At 46.3% G+C, this 21003-nt stretch overlaps 1 long non-coding RNA gene across 4 annotated transcripts; it reads left to right on the top strand.

The window, feature by feature from the left end:
- Positions 1-2009: 2009 nt before the first annotated feature.
- Positions 2010-19691, top strand: LOC137855502 (uncharacterized). Of its 4 annotated transcripts, none has more exons than XR_011095767.1 (3): positions 2010-8036; positions 10556-10762; positions 10971-19691. It is a non-coding gene; the product is annotated as an uncharacterized lncRNA (long non-coding RNA). The 4 variants fall into 4 exon arrangements; XR_011095773.1 differs by lacking the exon at positions 2010-8036 and having other exon boundaries at positions 8211-10762; positions 10971-12153; positions 14831-19691; XR_011095775.1 differs by lacking the exon at positions 2010-8036 and having other exon boundaries at positions 8211-10762; positions 10971-15099; positions 16287-19691.
- Positions 19692-21003: the final 1312 nt, after the last annotated feature.

The raw sequence follows: 21003 nt of genomic DNA, 5'->3' as shown, positions 1-21003 counted from the left end.
GGCACAATCCTCTGGTGAGGTAAGTAAGAACTGGCAGTGATTTCCTTTTAAATGCTCGTCCTTTGAAGCACTTCATGCTAATGGAATGAACTCTGGCCATTTTTCAAAAAAAAAAAAAAAGGGGGGGGGAACGAGTTCAGTTCTAGTTTAAGTTGATTTGTTTTCTTATTTTTCTGTTAGTGCAGTGGTTTTATTTTGATGATTAGTCAGATGAATGATTTTGTTTGTGTGTTTTCTAACGCAGTTCCGTGTGGACTGACACTGCTTCCATTCAAGTGGTTGAGTTTCCAGAAATCCTGCTTCTCCTGTGCTTAGCTCTTCTCTACTGACTTCCTGCCCCATTGCACGTGGTCTCCAAGACCACCTTCTTTCCTTCCCTCTATTTAATCTATTAATCTTGAAATCTTAATCTATTTAAATGGGCCAAGTGGCTGCAACTCTGCAACAGGGAGGGGGAAAAGATGTCAGTGTTTACCCCAAAAGTCTCACATCACACTCATCAAAACGGGCTGTGAAATTCGGGCATTGTGCTGGTATTTTAGGGGAGGAGGAGTACAGCTACATTTGGTTTGTTATAAAGAAAGGAATTTAGTGCCCATCCCTCCTTTTCTGCTTGCCTAAGCTTCTTCTCCCTAACCTACTGGACGGTATTTGCTGGCACTGAGGAGAGGAAATGCAAAGGAGTCCTCCAAGAGAGCTGCAATTCAGCAGTAGCTGGTTTTGTGAGATCCGGTTTGCTTGAAGTGCATTGATGCATGGTTAGCCTGACATAGTGGAGATGTTCTCCTGGCATATAAATAACTTTTAACACTGTGCTGTAGCTGTAAATGATAGTCCGTGCAGTTTATTGGGACTATTATAATTATGGGGCCTGCTATAAATCCTCAGTCAAGAACCATATACGGAAAACAAAACCCTTTAATTAAAAAAAAAAGAAAAAAAATGCCCTCAGCCCACGTACAAAAGGAAGGAACAACTCAAACTGAAGAGAGCAGCCAAAATAATTGCAGCGTACGGTATAATAATGATGGAAAGCAGACAAAGAGCATGCACCGAGGAGCCGTGGAGATGAAGTATCATCAAGGGCTGGTGACAGATAGCGCTATTAGGAGCACCCTGGCCCACCCCAACGCGCTGGTACGTGCGTTGGCACCGCAGAGCAGGAGGGAAGCTGCGGGCGATTGCACAAGGCGTTTGCTAAGAGCGCAGACGCCGTGGGCCCGAGCGGGAGGAAATGCAGTTTTGTTCTGAAGCGGTTCTTGCTTTCTCTCTTGAGATGCAGAGACTGGCTATAAACAACAGCAGGCTTGAATAAGCAATCAGTCTCTGCTTCTGCAGCAGGAAATGAAGACATCTAAGAAATCCCCTTTGTCCCAGATAGATGCGTGCATGCAGGCTTACTTTTCGCCCATTTCAAAGCCTTCTTCAGATTTGAATCGCTCCAGAATTAACTTGCTTCTCCTTGCAGAGTCCGTACACACCTTCCTGCGGCAGTGTGATCGCTGGGGAAAGGTTTGATTGCATTTGGACATGTGTGCAGGCTTGCCCTGGGCTGCAGCAGGGTGACTAATTCTGGATGAGCTCAGTGCTCTCTGAAGGGAGGGCCAGTGTTGGAACAAATGCAGTTGTGCCCACAATTGCCTTCAAAGTCCTCTCTTCTTCCACCTTCCCAACCACCCGGGTTGCTTTGGGAAGCATATCCCTTCGGCTTCTCTGATCTGTTTGGCAGCTCTGCTGCTTGTCCAAATTTATCCCAACTTTTAAGTCTGCTGCCTGGAAGTAAACCTTGATCCTGCTTCTCTTCACGCCAGCCTTTCCCACTGGATATGGAAAATTACCGGCTTTGTAGTCGTACACATGCCAGCCACAGAACCTGGTTTGCCACTGCTGTAACCAGGTGGACATGCGATGCGATGCCTGAAAAGCACCAAATTCACTGTGGTGCTTTTGGTAAAGCTGGAGAACATAATTGTGAATCTTCTCCTTACCTTCTGTAGGTTGGATTTCTTTTTTTTTTTTCATCTTCACTTGTGAACCTAAATATGTCTTTCTTGTTACTGGTATTGACCGAACCTGTCTCTTTGCTGGTTCCCCATCTGTTCTGGTCCTACATGCTGGTCCTACTACAATCTTAAGGTAAATGCTTCCAATTTGCACTCACCGCGTGTACTGAATATGCAAACAGGTTAACATCAGCGAGACTCTTCTCTTGTACAGCCATTCAAGCGCAGACACAAAACTGCTGACCCCCAGTGCTGCTGTCTACGCTGGTACGCACACAGGTTCCTCTGCATATATTTTCTGAACACTTTTCTTTCAGGTGTTAGAACATGATAGCGTTTACTTAATCTTTGGAGTGTTTTTATAGACTTCTACCTGAACCTTTGTGTATGTCGCTGTTTTCCACACGTAGGTGCTGCGTGCAGATTCATGTCCTTCGGCTGGTACCAAAACATTGGTCATGTTTTAGTTTTAATAGACAGCGGACATGAACTGAGACACAAAACCAGAAACCAATTTGTAAAGAGAATCACAGCATTCATGAGGTACCCTCAGAGAGCACCAACATTCACCGTGCGTGTTTTCCAAGGACTTACACCAAGGCAGGTTGAAATTTAATGGAAAGATCAAAGGGACTACAGTTGGCTTGGGATCAAACTCCAGTACAATTTGTTTCTTACTGACTTCGGTTTGATATCAGAAAAGTACTAAGGCGTTCACCTTTATGATTTTAAGAGGCCTAATTTTAGGGGATAGAGGGCATCAGAAATGTAAACTTCTGTTCTGAGAATCTGACTGAATCATGTTTTCTAAACTATTATCCAGGAAGTATATTTCTTTTATCAATGGGGCAAAAAGGGTAAAAAGTGGAGACGGTGCCAAACTGGCAAAGAAAATGTCCTATGAAAGAGGATTTCATGCTTGCTTTACTATGAACTGTTGCAGTGTTCTTTAACTGAACCTGACTTTCTGGGGTTTCTGCTGTACAATCGCTATGGCCTTTTCCAGATTTTCCAGGTATTAAAATTCAGCCCTCCAGCTCCAGAGCTCCCTTTCTTGATGCTGTTTTATCCTTGCTAGAGGAGAGTGTTCTAAATGATAGATATGTTTTTATCAGACAAAACCTTCTTCCTAGTAAGAATTTAAAGAGTATCACACTTCTGGACATACAGACCTCAGATTGGAGGAAAAAAAGGATGCTATTGCTTTCATGTTTTATTTATTTCAAGTTTCAAATGAAGGAATGCCTGTGTGTTATCATGCCTGCACTCTTGAACCTTACATTCACATCCCATAGGGAATTTGCACATTTTGTTCACCTATTAAAAAAAAAAAAAAAAAAAGTAAAGAAACCTATTTCCATCAATTCTTCTGGAATTATACAGCAGACAGTCCCAGTTTCAGGCCTTGTGTTCGAGGTAATCACTTGTTACATTACTGTAGTGAAAACTTCATGGATATGTGAATCAGCTACAAAAGCCGATTATGAGTGATGGGTTTCAATTTGTTTATCTCCTGGGTTTTGATTTTTGTCTTTGTTATGAGCTAGTGATAGAGCATAAAGCTTAGATGAAGTCTGGCAGTTTCAGGGTTGTCCCTCTGGGTTTCTCTTTGTTTCCCCTTCACAGTTCTTGCTGCTTAGCAATGCTCTTTTCTTCTCTGCTGGTTGGGTCTGACTGGATTCACACCTTTATGCTGCAGTATTTATTCCAGAATTCATTATAGGATTTTTAGTATCAGAGCTTGACTACCTAAAGAGAAGAACGGTGATTTTTTTTGTGCAGGGATCAGGTTCTGGCGACCGCTTGCAGAAGGATCTAGCTGGTTTACACCTGTTTATCTGTTGCAAACCAGTCTTCTTTTTCCTTCCTTTTGCTGCTACTTTCCCACGTCTTCAGTGACTCACAGCCTCCTACACTGAGGTCTACTGGGACTGCCAGAGATGGCTTTGTTATTAGATGATGTTTCTTGATGACCCAAGTTTTCCTTGTAATCCAATTCCAGCGAGGCGCTGGTGTCAGGCCTCTGGGTCTCTGGGGACTGGCTGGAGTTGCACACACTTAAGAGAAGCTTGTTCAATGTGACCTAAAAGCTCAGAAGTCTCAAAGCAATTGTCGGTTGTCAGTTCTGGGCCCCAAAACACGAGTTACTGGAGCACTGCTCTTACATGCCCAGGCTCTTCTGGACGTGTCATCTCGCCCTGTGCTCTGCAGCTCTGCTTGCCTGTGCACGAGCTTGATGCTTCCTCTTTGTGTGCAGGGTCACCATCTTGTTTGGAACGGGCATTTGTGTTGGTTAACCTCAAATGTCCACACCACCCCTGATGTATCCGATATCATGGCCTTCTCTAGTGTCTGTGCAAAGAAGCATGACTTTGGTGGCCTGTGGGTGAGATACCACTACAAAACCTCCAAAGACTTTTGCTTGCATCAGGTAGATGAACATTCACCTTCCTGACAGAGTGGTGTGTTTCCATTAGTTATGATAATGAATAAAAATATCCAAGATTGCTTCTGTACAGTGTAAACTTCTTACAGAGAAGCCAACACACATAACCTAAAAACAAACAAACAAACAGAAAAAAAAAAAAAGAGAAAATTTAAAATGGAATTATAAAGCTAAGTGGCACTATGTATCTTCTGCTACCTGCTGTTAGAGCTTGCATTTCATCCACATGTTTTACAGCACGACGTATGGATATTGTTGGTCTCTGTTTTTCACCACTGCATAGCTGGTGTGTTCCTCCATTGCGAGAGCGGCCTTCAAAGTGATGAATTGCAATACAGAATGGACCTGAAATTGCACCGATGCAGAATTGCTTCATATAGCTTGCTGATTTGCTGTCATTCAGTTAATTAGCAGAGCTATTAATCATGTGGTTTTGCTGCTGATCTGAGCCCCGCTTTAGAAGGTGAAGAAGGATGCAGAGGCTGTTCAAGATGAATCTGAACCATGCAGTTCCCTCTTTAGGTGCATACTGTAAAGATGCAAGGGAATTAATTCCATTGCTGATTCTGGCACAAACTGGATTTAGAGCAAATTGAGAAACTTCGGCTGATGCTCAGTGTTTTATTGTGTGTCAGACAAACCCAGAAATTTTCTCCATGACAACTGTGTGTGCTGTTGACTGATGAAATATTTTACCCACTTCTACAGTGGGAGGTTTTTTAATTAAAGAGAATAGGTAGCATGTACTATATCAAATGCTTTAATTCTGAAAACTTGGAAATGAGAATTAATAGATCTGCGCAGAAGTGTGCTTACAGGGGATTAATGACTTCTGTTAAGCTGGTGATTATTCATTTCTATTTGAATACATTGCTCAGAGATCGCACTCAGAATCCCAAAATAATAATGGGAATGTGGGGGCTCGAAGGTAGGAAAGTCAAGACTGAATTGCTTTTCCCTCCAAAGGCTTGGAATTAAAAACCTTTGGCTGTTGCTTTGGATAATGGTTACTGCCATTTCAGCCCTGTGCTTGGGGCAGATCAAACCCACCTTACACCCCACAATACAGAGATAGGGCTTAAAGAGAGTGGTAAAAATAAGAGGTGACAAACAGAACAGCCCTATTTCGTTTGGGTAGTTGGAGGAAATGCACAATGAAGATTTGCCTGAGGTTTCCATGGGCTTTGGTGTCATCCAGCTCTGTCCAGAGTTGTCCCACGGGTTCAGGGAGCTGGGTCAGACCTAGTTCAGCTGGGTGGTTGGCACAACCCCTTTTCTTGTGTCTTGCATCATCCAGAATGAAAGAAATTGCCCTCCCAGTTTTAGGATTGGGATTGAAAACAAATTGGCTGTAGTAAGCGATACAAGTAAGCCCTTTGAAGGAGGTGCTCTGTAGAATAGTATTTGAAGAAGAGCAGAGCATGGGGTAAGGATAAGGGAAAACCAAGGTTTTTGAGGCAGCTGAGACATTAATGCTGAGGGGTTGCTCAATGAAGAGTACGTAACTGAGGCAGTGCCATATTCTCAACTACATTAAGGCAGATTTTGTTTTTCCTAGTGTATTTTTTGCTCTGTCAAATAAAACGTTCCCATCCGCTAACCATCCGTCTCAGCCCTCGTTAAAGTTGGTGGGAGCCTTTCTGCTGACTGAAACGCCTGTTGGGTCAGCCCCGAGCCTCCACGCTGGGCGTAGCGGGTGCATCCTTTCTGCTCAGAGGTGAGCAGGACTAATTTGATGGCTGCAGGGTCTGAGCGAAATCCCAGCCCTGCAGCATCCAAGGGTGAGACTCCCATTAACTTCAGTAGTGCCGGGATTTTGCCACGAGACTCGACAGGGAACAAAATCACTGCGGTGAGAGGCAGCGGGCTGTCTGACAACAGAGATGCGAGGTGTGCTTTATCTGGGGCCGGGATGCCGAAGCCTAAATCCTTTTTGCTGATGAAATTTCACGCTGCCGTTTCCTTTGATGCATGGGAGCAATGGAAACACGAGTGAATTACGTACCGCTGGAGCTGCTTGTTTTCTACAGAGAGAATTTCTGGAATGGTACGTGGTGTGGGTTTTATTTCCAAAACACGCTCCCTCTGCAGTTTTCCCCTTTATCCAGAGGTGGCTGTATATAATGCGCAGCGGATAGCTGGAATATGCTACTCCTCTATTCAGCTTCCAGCAGTAGAGACCGTGTCCCAGATCCATGCACAGATGGAAGAAATAACAAAGCAAGAGTTAAAATAAAAAAATAAGAAATTTGGAAGAAAATAAACTTCTGAGAAAGTAATGAGCTGTACCCCTCCAGCTGTGCTATCTGCAGGGAAATGATGTATTTTCGAATTGGAAAGAGATGTGTGTGTAAGAAGGAGGTAAAAAAAAAAAAAAAAAATGATTGGAAACACATGCGAGTGGAAAGGGTTTTCACCAAAGTCTCCCCCAGCCTGAACAGAAAGCTGTCCATTATAATAATTGCAGTGTAAGCCCCAGAAATGTGCTGTGCTGGAAGGTCAGATCCCTCCCCGGAGAGAGCGCCCGGCAGAGACGAATGTAAAAAGGAGGCGCAGCAGTTCAGGGGCAGGTCAGCGCAGAGCTCCCAGCTTTTAAGCAACTCGTGTAGGATTTTCTAGAAAGGGCTGAAAATCTATCTCCCTTAAGCACTTGAAGTTGAACTCCAAAACCCAAGGGGGCTTTGTTTTGAAGCTGCTTTGTGGTCGTCGATACCTCCTCCCGGCCTGCTTGCCAGCCTGGGCCTCGCTGCTGAGAGGGGCTCCTCTGCCCTGGACCCCTCCCAAAACAGGAGGGGCTGTGACCGTGTTGAGTCCCCTTATTTCAACGTGGTCTTAAAGGAAATGGTGTCCTCTGTAGCCACCAAGATTGCCATCCCTTGGGAAGAGCGTGTAGGCCCAGCTACCCCATTGCAGGGCCTGTGTTTGGCCTTCCAGCCTGGGTCCTCCTGTGTTAAATGGCTCATCCCTTCAAGTACTTTTCCGTCAGCAGCCCCAGCTGTGGTGTTTGTGTGTAGGATTGGTAAAAGGGGAAGGTTTTTCCCCCTCCTTTTCCGTGTGGTAGTGCTGAATGCGTTCCTCCCCCCCTTCCCTACTGGCACCATCCATTTTCCCTCCTGCAGCACCCGGACAGCATGACTTCATCCGCTTGATTATCTCGAGTCCCGGGAATGCTGGCTTCGTCCCAAAACCACGGGAATGTGCTGAGCAAACACCCCTCCTCGGCAGCCGGCAGCGGGGCTCGCGGCTGAAAGCCTCCTCTGCAGGCAAACTTCCCCGGAGCTGCTTTTCTCTGAGATCATCCGTACTGACACGGGCTCGCCTCATCTCTCTGCCGAGCTGCACCGAACACCACGAGGGCAGCGTCATGGCCAGACAAAAGGGCTGTTGTTCGGGAGCGTGTTTGTGTAGCTTTCTAGGACAGCCCGCTCGCACAAAAGCGGGCATTCGCTCTGCCTTAAAGTGCAGCTCCCTCTTCTACACCAGCGGCGTGCTTTCTGGCCCTGCCAGCAGATCCACTGAAGCCTGTGGCTGACTTAAAAATGTTACGAGGGAAGGGGGGGTGCCTGTTCTCCGAGAGCTTTGGCAATGTGAGCTTCTCCTTCAGCAGAGCCGAGCCTTTCCCTCAGCTCCTTCCTGTAGGGCAACAGGGAAGGGAAGGGAAGGGAAGGGAAGGGAAGGGAAGGGAAGGGAAGGGAAGGGAAGGGAAGGGAAGGGAAGGGAAGGGAAGGGAAGGGAAGGGAAGGGAAGGGAAGGGAAGGGAAGGGAAGGGAAGGGAAGGGAAGTTTTTACAGCGTGCCCTGACCCTCAACCTGTGAAGAGCATCTTGAATTTCCTCCCCTAATATTCCAGAAACACAGGCCTGCTGCTCTCCTTACCGCAGTGGAGGTGAATAATGCAGATGGCAATTGCAAATGCTTTCCAAATCTCAGTCGAGCATGTGCTTATTAGTCTGAGCAGTGTCAAGGTCCTGTCAGGCAGCGAAACCCCTGCAGGGTTAGGAGCTGCCAGTGCATGTGAGGACATTTGCTGCTTTCTGCCACAATTCTCAGGGTGTGTGTGAAGCTGAGCATTGCCCTGGTGTCACAGGGATCGCTGCCAGCAAAGCTTTTTGGGGGTGAATAAATCAGCCTGCTCAAATTAGGAAGGGATCTAAGGTCTTGCTCGTAACCCAAATCGAGTAAAACAAAGCTTTTATTTTGGTCTAATTTAGAAGAGGTTTAACTCTGTTTGGCGTGAAGCCCTCTAAGCTCCCTCCTAGTCCGTCATGCAGGTGTCAAAGAAATTTCTATAGCTCAGTCAGAAAAGCTTTCAGCTGTTCTCAACCAGCAGTTATTCCTGTGGAGCCGAGAGGATGAGTTTGGGCAGCACCAAAACCCACCTCTCAGGAACCTTTCAGGTGGAAATGTTGAACAAACCCTTAGGGATTGCTCTTGAGACTCATATTGAAGCCAATGCTTCAAGTCCAGGGCTTTGTATGCTCTAGAAAATAGGAGATGGAGCTGTAACACAGAAGACGAAAGTCAAGTATTTTTCCATCGAGACAGCAAGGTTACACAGGACAGCTGCTGCCTAACGTTTTACAATCATCAAATGTAAGGAATTTGTATTAAGGACCTGGAGAGAAGAGCTCTTTGGAGCTCTGAACCCTGCATTTTAGTTACCGAGTGGAAAAAAAGCTTTTTGTTAACATTTTATGAAAATGGAGTGATGGTGGTCGATACAAGTCTTGACATTGATCCAAAACAAAATAATGGAATGACTGAAATAAGACTGAATAAAGAGCTAAAGGAGGACCACTTGGTTAATGTCAGTCTATCTACCTGAGCTTCAGGAAAACAGATTTTGTCAAAAAATGGTGCATTTTACTGAGATTGCAAGCTTTCCTGATAAAAGGCGCGGTAGAGTTGGAGCACGACTCCTTTGCATCTTGATCAAGAGACAAAACGAACAACATCCAACAGAAAGTGGTTTCGACACCGACAGGCCTCCGCGCGGAGATGGATGGAGGGAATCATCTCCGAGCTGGTGTGTGTTTAGCATGGGTCCCCAGGGGTCATTTGTTGGCGTTTCACTATTTAACACTTGCGTCGATAGCTCGCTGGAAAACAAAGCCATTACCGATAATGCTTGCAGATGTGCACGCAGGCTGGAGACTGCTGAGGTAACGAATAACTCGGCTCGCTGAGGAGCCATCTGGATTATTCAATAAGCTGGGAGAATGCAGGAAGGGCTCATTGATGGTTTGCCCAGTGAAGGGGCTCGTATTTAGCGATCGGGGCAGCAGGTCTTGCGGGGCCTGGGGCTTTGGTCCTGGAGAGGAGTGACTGGGGGATCCTGACATAGAAAAGGGGATATAAATCCTGATGCTTCACCAACACGTAGCGTTTGATAAGGCACGATTGCAGATGTGGAGGGAACCATTAGAAAGCTCAGCACAGTCTTGGTAAAAGGAAGTAGATTGTTTACAGAGCCACTGCACGTTGGATAAAATCCACTTTTGTGCAGGGGACTAGCGCAGATAACATCTCGGCTTTGAATGAGATTTTCATCTTAGGCTGCCTCTCAGTGCAGGGGTGGAGTTTATCCTTTGAGCCTGTGTGTGTAATGGTGCTACAGCAGGATTTCAACTCTGTATTTGCTGTTTTCCTGGCAAACATTTAGGTAAATGTTGCATTAAGTAGACGTTTATTTTTAATAACATCGACATTTATCTTGCTTCTCTCCTGACATTTTTAGCATCTTCCCAGATATCTGCATAGCTATTTCTGTTCTAAAATTTGCACTAATTAATTGCTTTTCTGTGTATCTAAGGGAACAGCTATCAGCAAAGAGAAAGGAAAGCACTACAGTTACGCATTTTGATTAAAGATAAATTGAAATACTTAAAGACGTGGTATTTAACCTAGATGCTTCAGGGCTGAAAACCTACATCCTGGTACCTGTTAAGAAATACCTCGCTCCCTAAATGATCTCTATTCCAGGCATTTCTGACATGACTAAGGACAGTCGTGGAATGTGGCCCGCGGTAATTACTGTTTTGAGACAAGGGGGATGCTTTCTGCTCACCCAGAAATAAATCATTTTGATCACTCTTCTCCTGTTGCAGAGCTCTGTTTGTATAATTTAAGATGCACAGCACAGTAGGGAAGCCTTTTAGGGTTGGACCATGCCAACAGCCAGCAGCAAGACAGCTAATGCGAGCGATGGGCGATCAGAGCAGCAGCGATGGCTTCTGGAGCCGACTAGCCTTGGGGATGCTGCACGGTGCCGCACGCCCTGCATTGTTCAGGAACCAGCACTGATCCTTCTGGAGGTGAGAGCCACCTTGCCCCCATGTGAGTGGGTTCCTGAAGCATCTCAGGATCGTGGCCCCTGGAGTGGTCTGGGAGCATTGAGAGGAACCACGGTCACGTCGAGAGAAACCGCCTGTTGTGTCAAGTGCCAATAACGGGAATTAAGTCATTCTGCGAGCACAGTTTTGAAGTATGAACATGTGTAATCGGTTCGGTGTCTCTTAACAGGCCTGTATGCCATGACTGAGTGCTGCTGGAGAGGCTTTTGGAGAGGAAGGAGAGAATGCCCCCTTTGAGAGCACATTTGCTGAAAGCTGTGGATGGATCCGCTCCATACACCCATGGGGTAGGCTCACGAGCAGAGAGCTTCTTGCTGAGGTATTAACCACCCCCTTGGGAAGGGTTTCTAAAAACAGCTTTTTTTTTTTTTATTACACAGAGAGCATTTGAAACAAACCGTTTAAGGCAAAAATTGCTGATGTGCTTGTATCGATTCCCTTTCTGGGGCTGTTTCTTCTTTCATTAGTCTTGAAACTGAAATGCTCTGGGAAATCTGAGGGCTTTTTCCTTCCTGCCTCGATACAAAGGAGTCAAGTGGGCACCCAGCATCTGCCACAGGCAGGATTACTTCATCCTCTTCTCTGTGTCCATTTGAAAAAGCAAACGTGTTTTGTAGGTAGTTTGCATGTCTAATGCAACTAAAGCAGGCAGAAAGAAAAGATCAAAAAAGGTGTCTTTCATTTCTGTTTCATTTCTGGAGCTAGTCTGCTATTGTGTAAAATTGTGTGATTGAGGCATTCTTATTGTAATTTTGCAGATACGTGTCTGTAATGTGAGGCATTCTACACCTTTTTTTTTTTTCTTCCTCTTATAAAATTTTTTGCTTTCAGTTCTGAAGTAAATTAAAGGTTTCAGATTGACAGTTCCCGATTTAGATGCTGTCTGTTTGTAACACAGGCGCTGTACAGTAGCAGAATTGAGCTGCCAGTTTAATTTCACTTGAGCATCTCTCCCCTGATCCAAAGAAACCTTCATGTCAGCAGAGGATGTTAGCAATTGTGCTTTCAGCGTGAGCATGAACTTTTATGAAGCAGAAGTTGTGCAGCTGACTGAAGCGAACTAACTGGTAGCATTGCTCTCCTTCCATCACTTGCTGGTCATAAAAACCTGCTTCTTACCCCTCTTCATAGCAGTTTTCCAAATTTCTCGATCTGGCTTCAGTAACACATGAAAGTCTGAAAATTTTGTGTTGTCTAATTCTTAAGGCTCATGCGTTTTATGCATTTTTTGGTTTTGGCATTAAAAAAGAGGACAGGGAAAAAGAAGAAGAGAAGAAGAAGGAAGAAGGAGGAGAAGGAGAAGGAAAATCATCATCATCATCATCTTGGATCCTAACAGAAAGGTTTAAGCTGTGAGTGTAACTTGGGGGCTAAACCAAACCTTTTGCTTTTGAACCATTCCATGGGTGGTGCTGCTTCCGTTCAAGCACATTCTGCTTTAAGTACACTTATAATGCAAAATTATTTCTAGCAAGAAGAGTGCAAATAGGGCCAATAATCAGTGCTCGTTTCTAGGCTCTTTCTGTCTTCCCATGGGGGAAAAGTAAATCTTTCCAAAGTCCATTGGAAGCTGAGCATGATGGAAAAATCAGGCAGACCTTTTGTCTTCTTTCTGTCCTGACGCTGGCCATCTTCTGTGCTGGAGCATGGGGACAGTGGCACGTGTCCAGCATGCGGACCAAGGTTTCTACATGCAGGGCCTCAAGTCCTGCCATCCCTGGGTACCAGCTGGCACCGGGTCACATGCAGAAATCTTGATCTAGACCAGAGGAGAGAAAAAAAAATGCCTCCTTTAAGGAAACCTGGAGCTAGAAGAGACCAGCATGGTCTCTCTGCTCCCCATCCTGAGGCTGGCTAGCCACCAGGCAGGCTTGCTGCATGGGGTCCCCCTGACTCCTTGCCGGGTCACTGGCAGCACCCCTGTGCCACCCACTGGAAATGTACTGGGTCACGAGCAGAAATAACAACTTTTGAGTTTAAAAAAAAAAAAAAAAAGCATGTGTTCGATTAGGCAGGAACCATGCGCTGTCTTCAGAGTCATTTAAAACCGAATTAATGGAGTGCACTTGTAAGCTGAGGCTCAGGGAGGCAAGAAAATCCTTTTTCCCCAGTCTCAGAGGAGCTGCTGTTTCCCTGAAGCATGTAGTGCCTCGTGCGTGCCTAAAATGTCCTGGATCAGTCACAGAGCTGCTGTTCAGATGGCACCATGGTAAGCGTACGGGTTTCATCCCTCTTTACCTAGTGATGTGTGCTCCCTGTCATTGTCACATCCATTTTGGTTTAATAGGGACTAGGTTACGCCAGCAGCATGATAATTTGTTTCACAGAGGTTTCCACTTATCTGATGAAGACATTTAGAAAAAAACTGGGGTTGGATTGACAGAGGAGAAACTACTAGAGGAGGGTCTGGCCTAGCCCATCTAGCCATCAACACTAGTGCTGCTGCTGCTTTTTAGGATCAATATCTGGCAGATGCTGCAGGCTGGAATGGAAAGAGAGCGAATGGAAATGAGGTATAGGGGGTTCCAAGGGAAGGCAAAAATAAAAGCAATTTCATTGTGAAGTGAACGTTTGTGTTGCAGAAGTAACTAACATGTTTCAAGCAACTGTGCTTTTAGGATATAAACTGGAAGAATGAACTGTTTTATGGAATGAAAAGATTTTTGATAGATTCTGAGTGTGAGACTTTATGCTAGAATAAATTTGTACCATCTGTTTTGTTCAGAAAATGAGATTTTTGTGAAGGAACCAATAGCAGGACATTGTCTCTTAGAGACCGTGATGAAGGAGGGACTTTCTCTCACCCTGGGTTTACATCCAGATATTATTTTTTTTTCCCCAGCAAGTATCTTGACTGAAAACCAAAACATTTTTAAGCCATGCTCTGCACACTGCTCTGCAGTATGCTGCACGGAGTAGGGGTAGCTGACTGAAGTAGACCGATGGGGAAAGCATAAAAGTTATTGTACAAAGAGAGACTGTTTAGATATCTTTATTTAGCAAGTGGAGGACGTTGCCAATAGGAAGGAGAAAAGTGGAGACTCAGCTGTGTTTACAAAGGCGAAAGAAATTTTCCTGAAGCGAGGCCAACTCTGATATGAGCTATTAAGTTTTCTTGATTCTGTGGGGCTAATTCAGAATAGGATCCCGACGTTGTGTTTTTGAGCAAGGGCATAACCGACAGACCTGCGGCTCGTGTTGGCTTTGCACCCGGGCTTCTAAGAAACTCCTCTTGGTTTGGTACCTGCGGGGCGGCCCCGATGACTGCAGTACAACCCAAGACAGGTCGCTCCCTGCATGGGATGCACCCATTCTGCGTGCTTTGGGGAAAAGCTGAGGTTGTGTGGCTGCAAAACATGCTCGGTGCTAACCCTGCAAGTGCCAAATGCCTCGCTTTGATCACCTGCTTTTCCTCCTTCTCCTCTCCCATCCCAACGAATGCTTTCCTTGTGGCCTCGATCCAACAAACCGTTTAAGTGCACGCAGGTGCAAGTACAAGATGGGATTACTAGCACATCTTACTGTGTAATAAACTGTATTTCCAACGAAGAACAACCTACAAAACAATCCCTGTGCCCACCTGCCCCTGCCATCCCCATCCTTTTTTAGTGCTGAGCTGTGAACACCTTCCCAAAGCACCACGCTCAAAGAGGCAAACGAGGAAATACTAATTTAAGGTACAAGTCCCTACAGTGCTACCTCTGACATCTGAAGGTGGTTATGGCTGTTGGGAATCACCTGCAGCACTTTGGCTTTCTCCATGAGGACAGCTTTACCAGGTGCTAGAGGAGGCAGACCTGTTCCTGGGCCTCATCGTGCCATGAGCACGGCTTTCCAAGCACAGTTGGGCTGGTCATGCAAGGCCACCTGCAATGCTTGCACCATCGGTGATCTGCATTGTGGAGGTTGTCAACAGCAGGCACAGGTGGTGGGGACTTGGAGATTGCCATCCATGAAAAGCTAGATGAGGGTGAGTAATTTTTTTCACAGGGTTTCCTATTAATCACATTTCTTTTTCCTGTTACCTAGGATCATGTAGGCTGTTGCTGACCTTATGTAGGTGTGTGCGTGAGATACTGCAGCGGTATGGTGGAGATAAAGGATGCCACGTGTTTCTGAGTGAATTTTAACACTGGTTGTGCTCAGCCTTCTAAATGTTTTGAGTATGCAGCGTCTGATAAAGAATTCATCTGCCATGTTATCTGCCATGAAAACCTGGCAAGCTGTTACCCAATGGCTTAGATATCTTCAAACCCATAGGAGAGACCAAATCTATTTTTGCCTCCAGCCTGCCTCAGGTAAGTGCCAGACATGAGCATCCTAATCTTGTCACTCACACTTTTGACCCATTTGCTATTAGCTTGGGAGCCTCGTTCTTTGGCCTCTTTCCTACTGCAGATGCAGGTGAGGAGCAGCAGTGGTTCTGAGGGGTCTCCTCTGTCTCACACCCTCTCTAATCATAGCACCATAGAAAGGTTTGGGTTGAAAGGCACCTTAGGGATAGCTAATTACTATCCCTTTCCTTAAACATGAGCCCTTGGCCTTCTTGTTTCTCATACTGATTCCTTTCCTAATAATTTCACCCTCCGTATTATTCCCTCATTTCTCCTTATTCCAAAATTTTCTGCCAGGGAAAATTTATTTAGCTTCAAGAGCTTTTTGGATCTCTTGCAGTACTCAAATTACAGCTCCTTGAAGTAAGCCCTGCCCCTCCTCACCACCTTTGCAGTAGTGCCAGACTGTAAGAGCACGCTATTAATTTTTTTACTTCCTTCCACTCCCTGCTTGAACACGCAGCAAATATTGTTTAGGTTTCAGGGCTATTGAACCCTTCCAATGAAAGAAAAAAGCGGAAGGCTTCTCATGATGTGCTCGAGTACATGTACTGTGGCCTGTTTGGTTGAATGTCTTCCACGTATGACTGCCCTGGAGTGCTGTGAGCTATAACCCAGATCAAGAAGATATCAGGGGGAAATATTTTTGCAGCCTCCCTCTTCAGCCCTGACCCAACTGGACTTCCAGGATTTGTCCCTCTCCTAACCCTAAATGCTGGCCTAGCCTTGAATGTCATCGAGGAAGACAAGCCACAGCAGAGATGACAGAGTTGCCAGTGGCAAAATCCTAATGAAGCCAGTCCCTCCCCCTGAGGGAGTGCCTTGGCACCCCACATCACATGTAGCTTTAGGCTTTCGCCTGGTCCCGAAATTAACCCCAAATCTGAGCATTTGCCTAGGAGAATAAGCCATTGCCAGGATAAAGAAGTCATCAGGAGAGAAAGCTCTTTGCAGCCTCCCCCTTCCTTCTGAAGTGCATTGACAATCCCATGCCAGCTGGAGCTGTAGATCTTGTAGGTGTCCCAACTCCAACCTTAAGCTGAGGTTTGGGCTGCCCTGTAGACGTGAATACTCAGACATAACAGACAAAAATTTACCAAGCGAGTAAGTTCCTCACTGTTTAGTCCAGTCTTTTTCCAAACTGTTTGCAGACCCATGCCAGCTGGAGCTCTAGACTTCATCCCTCCTCCATCCCTAGCCCCATTCTAGCCCTAAAGCCTGAGCAAGGCTGATCCATAGCCAGGCACCCTGAGGCAAAGTTCCAGATGAAAAAGCAATCAGAGGATGTCTTTTTGCTCTTGCTTTCAAAAGCCTTTTAGCCTTTCTGAGCTAAATGGAGCTTTAAACTTTGCCCCTTTCCCTACCTTTATCCCAACTCTAATGCTGTGGGGATGAGCCCTTTACCAAGGACCCAAACCAAGAAGCTGTCAAAGGAATGGAAAAACCTTTTGGAAGAACATCACTTCTTCAGCAGCCTGTGAGAAACCCAACATCAACTGAAGTTTTAGGGTTTCCCTCTCCTAAAGCAAAAGCCCGACTGTGATTTAACTGTAGCTAGGACAACCAGCCACGGTCATGATGAAGGTGTCAGATGCACAGTCTTTTAGAAGTCTAACTCATACCTTAACCCTAACACCAGACATGGAATGAGCCCTGGGCCAAGACCCTCAGCCATCATTTAAAGGAACAAAAATTCAGGACAGAAATATTTTTGTTGCCTGCTCTTTACTTTAGAAGACCCATGGCAGCCCCGTGCCTACTGGAGCTCCTCTCCCAAACCTACTCCTACCTCATGGTCTTACCGGAGCTTATCTACAGCCAAAGGTCTGCATCTGTGGCCCATATGAAAAAGTTGTCGGCAGATACATTTTTTTTTCAGCCTACACATTGCTTTGACAGTCCAATGCCAACTGGATCTGTAGGCTTTGTCCCTCTCCAAATTGTTAGTGTTACAGTAACCCAAATTTTGACTTTAACCCTATTCTAGTGCTGAGATATTGACAATTTCTAGCCTTCATACTAGTTATGAGGTGACACCCTTTTACGTTTTAAGGCCCGTCTTCCTTTTGACTCTGTTTTAGTACCTTAGCTATGCTATAAAAGTTATAGGTTATTAACAGAGCTGGGTGTTGGCAGTGTTTTTGTGACTGCTGTTTATGGTTCATTCTCTCTAATTAAAAAAAAAAAAAAAAAAAAGAAAGCCATCTGCCAGGTAGCACTGTTGTGTCTGTGATTAATTGTAGGGAGGATGAGAGACCGGGTAGCAAGGATCATCCTGCCTTTTCGGGTGTGGGGCGAGCATCACTCACCCCCTCTTGAAGACCCTCTCCTGGCATTCAACTGGGCAGAACAGAAGGATCTAACCAGCTTCGTGTCGTTTTTTATCAATCTCTCGTTTTTCCTACTGTTAGAGCCAAGAGGAACAGCCTGTTTATTTACACGTGGTGTCTCCCACCCATCAGCTGGAGCAAGCCACGGATCCCTGCCATCTGAATCCTGAGAGCAATTTCCCTTTCTCCCTCTTGGACTCTGTGTGCCCGTGTTGGAAAGTAACTTAAAAATAATAATAATAAAAGAGAAGGCTTCCCATATTTGGAGAGAATAATTATTCTCTGCAGCTCCTGGTACAACATGTTCCAACAGACCGAAGGCACAGGAGTTCAACAGGGGGCCTCTAGATTGAGCTCACTATTTCCTCTGCTGTGTTTTAGTGCTGGGAAAGCCAGGGCATCCATCCCAGTGTGAGGTACTGAAGCCTCAGCACCCGTCTGCCCTGGGTGGTAGCCACACAGGAGGGCTAGCAGGAGGTGACACCAGTGAGTCATCCATGAACGAACACCCAAATCTCCCCCCTGCCCATCAGGAACAGGGCTGTGGAGAAGTTTGGGCCTTTTTGAGGTCTACTTATGACCTGTGATCCCTATCACCAGATGAGACGGCTGCTTTCCTCCACAACCACAGAGGTCTTCTCTCCTGTGCAAGCAAATCACCAAATCCTATGTACTTCTGCAAGCAAAGTCATTCATTCCCAGGATGAAACTTGTAGGGCCATGAGTTACCTGTTATTCTGAAAAAAGGGAACCCAGGAGATGGTGTTGGGCAGCCAGAAGGTAAAAGTAAGCATTAAGAGAAGTAGTTTCCAGCAGGAAAATGAATGCATCACATGTAGAAAGTGGAACAGCAAATGTTAACAAACCCTTGCCCTGTTGGTGTGCCCGGTGGAGATTATTGTTTCATGTTTCTCCAAGTAAGGGTTATCTCCTGTGGCTTCTCAGATCCTTATCAAAACAAGGAAACCTGGTTCTCCAGATCCACCCAGCTGTATTTAAAGCTCTGAGTCCCTAAATCTGAGCCATGACGCAAGGCTTGAGGACTGAACCTAGACCAACACAATGGAAATCAGCATAAGCCTGCAGCAAATGCAACTGCTTTTTCAGAAAGCTTGAGGGTGTGAGGCTAGGAAGGGAAAATGAATCTGGAAGCTGGAGGAAAAATGGAAAAATTCATTGTCATGAAAGAAAAGTGCTTCATCAAGGGTTCCTGTAGGCAAATGCCAAGTCAAGTAGTGATGAACGGTAACTGCCCACACCTCACTCACGGGCTGTGGTGGGATGGAAATTAATAGACTACACGGAGCGCCCTCATTCAGCAGGGAGAGCCCTGCTGCACTTCCACTAGGCACACAAGGGCTTGCCTGAGTGGTTTCGGTGGTGCCTTACATACATCTGTGATAAGTGAAGCAGGATAGCCCTCTGGCACGGGTGCAGTCACACTGGCAGCACCCAATTCCCATATGCCTAGCAGAGAAAGCTACACGGACACAAACAGCTCCCAGCTGATTCAGCTACAACCCGCACGAAGGCTCGTACCGCGGCGGTGACACCGGCAGTAAATCACTGCTCCCTACCCAAAGGTAGTAAAACTGTTCAAACAACAAAGCAAACACAAACAACCCATGTATCACGGTTTGAAAAAAAAAAAGGGAAAAAAAGCAATCCTTGTTTTGTTGCATTTTTTTATCTTTTCAGCTCCTCGGAGCCAAGAGCCAGACTGATGCATGGATCCACACATGCCGTGGGAGAAGCGTAGGGTGCGAGGCAGGGTTGGAAGAGGCTGGAGGTGCCGCAGGGCTGGCTGTAAGAGTCAGCGATGGGAAAGGCAGGGAGGGGAGTGATGTGTGATGGAGCGGGCATGCAGGTAGAGCAGCCGGCAGGGTATTGGAAAGCAGTAAATCTTCAGCCCCGGCACGTGTCTGACTGTTTCATTTGCTTGCTAGGTCGATGGCGAAAGGCTTATTCATCAGGCGGTTGCATCCTGAAATGTGCTGCGTTTTAATAGAAATAAGACTTTGGAGCAAGATACATTATTTACTCCCAGTCCTTTCACCACAGCCAGAACAATTTTTTGTATGATGGAAGTGAATTAACAAGCAGGCTGTGATCTGGTGAAGCGGTGATTGCATCCAGGGACGAGGTTCTCCTGTCCCAGGGCAGCTTGACACCACCTCTGTTGTGCTGACCCCACTGCTGGGGATGGGGCTGTGCTTTGAGGGTCAGAGAGGGAAGGGAAGGGAAGGGAAGGGAAGGGAAGGGAAGGGAAGGGAAGGGAAGGGAAGGGAAGGGAAGGGAAGGGAAGGGAAGGGAAGGGAAGGGAAGGGAAGGGAAGGGAAGGGAAGGGAAGGGAAGGGAAGGGAAGGGAAGGGAAGGGAAGGGAAGGGAAGGGAAGGGAAGGGAAGGGAAGTTTCTTTTATGGGTGTTGAGATGGTGTGAATGGGCAGGCTGGGGTGGGAGCTTTAGCTGGTATTGCCAGGAAGCCCATGACATTGTCAAAACTGAGTAAGCAATCACACGGAGGAGAGAGAAATAGATGAGGCCACAGCAGGAATAACATTTTGCTAATAGCTGGCACGACAGATTTCAGTTGTCAGCACTTGCAAATGCTCACAAAAGATCACAGCCTACTCATCAGACCAAATCAGCTGAGGAACATTTTGTCTAGAAGAGCAGAAAGGCTGAGGGGAGTGGCTGATAAACCCACAGCAAGCAACACGCCTGTTGTCAGTGCAGAGGTCAGGTGTATGTCCGGAGGTCCTGCTGTATTACTTTTAATTGTTAAAAAGTTTATGAATTGCACGAAGGACTGATGACCACCACTGATAGTACAAGTTGAAAATGTGGTAACCATCGGCTTTCCACAGCCTGTTGAAATGGGCCTTGCACTTCATGCTGCGGCAGCACCACAGTGCATGCCCTGCTCCCCAGCGGGGTATTCAGGGTCCCCCCTGCAACACAGAGAGCAAGGAGCCCCCAGAATGAGATTTGCTGGAGGATGGGGCACAGTTTACATCCTGCTGCCTCCACCCAGGCTACAAGAAAGTGTCATGCTCTGCCTCACAGCCCTGGCTCTGGATCGAAAGCATTTGCCCAGCCGCCCTGCTGGGAAGGTGGGCTCCCTTCCTCCTCCCTCCCTGTCAAAGCTGCTCCACTTTTGGCTTCACAGCAGCAGCATTGCAACCACCGACAGCTGCAGGGGTCACGCTGTCATCCGACTGCTTTTCTGATGTTTTTTCTTTTCTCTGAGGGAGAAGGAGATTTGACAGTCCAACAGCGATGGGTCCCCCAACTCCCTTCTTCCTTTCCATCAGAAATAGAAATGAATGGGGAGAGCCTGTCCAGCCCTGCCTGGGAGAGACCAAAGCCGATGCTCACAGAATCACAGCATCAGCGAGGCTGGAAAAGACCTCTGGGATCACCCAGCCCAACCATCACCCTGACCAAGTTAGTGCCAACTCTAAGCCATGTCCATTAGTGCTATGTCCACATGTCTCTTAAATACCTCCAGGGATGGGGACTCCGACAAAAATTTCAA

The sequence above is a fragment of the Anas acuta genome, chromosome 1 (assembly GCF_963932015.1).
Source record: "Anas acuta chromosome 1, bAnaAcu1.1, whole genome shotgun sequence".
NCBI lineage: Eukaryota > Metazoa > Chordata > Aves > Anseriformes > Anatidae > Anas > Anas acuta.
The sequence above is the reverse complement of the archived record's forward strand: the minus strand, read 5'-3'. Positions and strand labels throughout refer to the sequence as shown.